This window comes from Austrofundulus limnaeus, unplaced genomic scaffold (genome assembly GCF_001266775.1).
Source record: "Austrofundulus limnaeus strain Quisiro unplaced genomic scaffold, Austrofundulus_limnaeus-1.0 Scaffold58, whole genome shotgun sequence".
NCBI classification, from domain to species: Eukaryota; Metazoa; Chordata; class Actinopteri; order Cyprinodontiformes; family Rivulidae; genus Austrofundulus; species Austrofundulus limnaeus.
In genome coordinates this window covers 1,194,681-1,197,175 of record NW_013952460.1, presented here as the reverse complement: position 1 = coordinate 1,197,175, position 2,495 = coordinate 1,194,681, and the positions used below count along the sequence as shown (strand labels likewise).

General features: G+C 36.3%; 1 protein-coding gene across 5 annotated transcripts in view; it reads left to right on the top strand.

Moving 5' to 3' along the window:
* foxp1b (forkhead box P1b) overlaps positions 1 to 2,495 on the top strand; it is a 230,273-nt gene that overhangs the window by 43,470 nt on the left and 184,308 nt on the right. For 4 of the 5 annotated variants that reach the window (XM_014009469.1, XM_014009470.1, XM_014009468.1 and 1 more), the window contains exon 3: positions 78 to 140. The exons of the other annotated variant lie outside the window; for it this stretch is intronic. The gene's annotated coding sequence lies outside the window, so the exon portion shown is untranslated. The remainder of the gene's footprint in view (positions 1 to 77; positions 141 to 2,495) is intronic. 5 annotated transcript variants of the gene reach the window in all.

Here is a 2,495-nt window from a genome sequence, read left to right as displayed (position 1 = left end):
TCTCTCTCTCTCTCTCTCTCTCTCTCTCTCTCTCTCTCTCTCTCTCTCTCTCAACACTTCCCTGGTCCTGCCCTCAGGACTGTGAGTTGAACTCTGACTGGAGGAATGAAGTACCACCCCACTCTGCACAAGTGATCAGGGTAGGTGCCGCTGCTCCGTCCTAACGACCTTTTTTATCGTCTGCCGTGAAGTGAGTGGTTCAGTCTGTGAACTTACTAGGTCATTTCAATGATGTGAATGGCTTAAATTTTTTTGGGTGAAATTGTGATTCTACGAAGCGATAGTGAAACAATTTTAAATGAAAATAAACTATAGACTCGCCAACATGCAGAGATTTTGTCAGCAATTCAAAAAAAAATAAAAATTACAAGCTGCTCTGTGTAGCATTTTTAGCCAGCTAGCTCAGAGAAGTGTTGTCTGCAAACTTGGGCGTCCCAGGTTGTTGGAATGGTAAAAATGTACTTGTCAGAAGGCAGCCTGCTGTACCTGAAACAACTGATCACTTAGCTGAATTTCTTTTGTTTTTCTGGAAACAGATATTTTYTAAAACAACAAGTTCAAAAGCTGACTGCCTTTAAGCATCTTAAATGTCTCTGTGACTGATGTGAATGCCTAAAGACTGTTCTTCGTTTTAAACCTGACATCATACTGGGTGCCAGAAGTTACTGTTTAAATTGTTTTTTAATTATTTCTTCTAATCAGTCAAATGGTTAGTAAAATATTTTTACGTGGATAGGGTATTTTTAAAAATTTATTTGGGATTTATTTTAAACAAGATTTAAAATTAGACAATGCAGTTTAATTCATAATAGCTAAATATTGCTTTAAATCAAGTGTCACACTACGGCCAGCCAGTTTACTAATTTAATATGAAAATAGTTTTTATATCAGTGCTAACCTTTAAGATTTAATGCAACAAAGTAAACAAATTTAAAAGGTGAAAGATAAAAATACTTGTCCTGCCCCTGAGCTGTTGGCTTTACGTAACTGTGGCCCCCTTAGCATTTCACTGGGGACCTTCAGTCATCACGTCATTATCTATACATTATCTGCCGCTCTCTCAAATGATCAGCCGATTGGTGTGGATTCTACAGAGAGTCAGTGTTCATACCATAACAGAAAAAAGTTGCTCCTAGAGCAAATTTCAACACATTTGACTTCAGGAATCAAAGGAAAGTTCAGCTGAAAGGTTGGCTGGAGGGTCGAGGTCTTTGATAGAAAGTTTATGTTTTTACCAATCTTTTATAGCTTAGACATAAGCTATAAAACATAACATCTATCATTTGGGTGTGTATTTTTATCACTTGAGCTACCGCTTCTGCATTGTTTAAATAAATTTGATGGTGATGTTTAGAATTTGTGTAAGTATAACACTATTACTATGTGTGACTGACTGCGGTAGAGAGGCTATCGTGCTACGAGTAAAGCTAGCAGTAGGCTACAGTAAAAATAAGGTTTACTGTACCTGTTTATTGACAGAGAGTTCAGAGATAGGATCTGGGTGGTCTAGTGTTGGTCTTTTACCTTTAATAAAATGTTTGGAGCAGACATGAAGTCCAAGGTTGCACTTTTTTCTGGTTAAATTCAGCTCATCCCATCCCTCAAAGTGGAAAATGGGAGAATTCAAGATGGCAGCTACTTACCACAACTCAACAGGGAGAAAAACTCTTACTGTTATTCTAAATAGTATTTCTGTATTATTTTTTCACATTTAGTCAGTCATACATGTAGTACTTTTCAGTGTTTATAAGAGGACATGGTAAATTATTGTTTCTATGCAGGAAATACCATGTAGAGCTCAGTTATTGTTTGTCAGCAGTGCTCAGCTGTGGCGATGAGACGAGGAACATGATGATTTTTGTTTAGTTGAAGTTAAACATGAAACGTTAAAGTTAATTACAACTGGTCCTTTGAGGACCACCATAATGCTCATGTGGCCGTGTGTGTGTTTGATACCCCTGCTTTAAATTATTTACTTTCCTGGACTCCTCTGATGTGTCTAATAATTCACAACACTACTACACCACCACTTTTTCTTTGTATTTTTGAGCATCACAATGAGGCGCAGACGTGTTTACAGTAGCTTTATATTGTCGGAAACTTAGCAACTCTGTCCACATTTTACCTTGACTTTGGTTGTTCGAATAGGAAAAACCCTGACTCCTTGTTCCCTTATTTTAGTCTCTGTTTGGAGAAAAGCTCCAAGCCATCTGTAACTCTGAACGGACTTTCTCAGAACTGTTTTGCATGTAAACATAGGAAATGATTGAAGACATCGTTAAGCACTCTCATTGTAAAATAATAAACATTTTAAGTAATAATTGAATCTGTCACAGAGAACCTCAAAGTACATTTTAAAGATACCTAAATTGTGTTTGTTTTACAATAAGAAGTATCTTCAAATATATTTTGTTAACACAAAAAAGGCAACATTTAAACATTCCTTAGGTTTTTTTTATGATTTTGCTAAGTTTGCCAAATATACTGTATATATA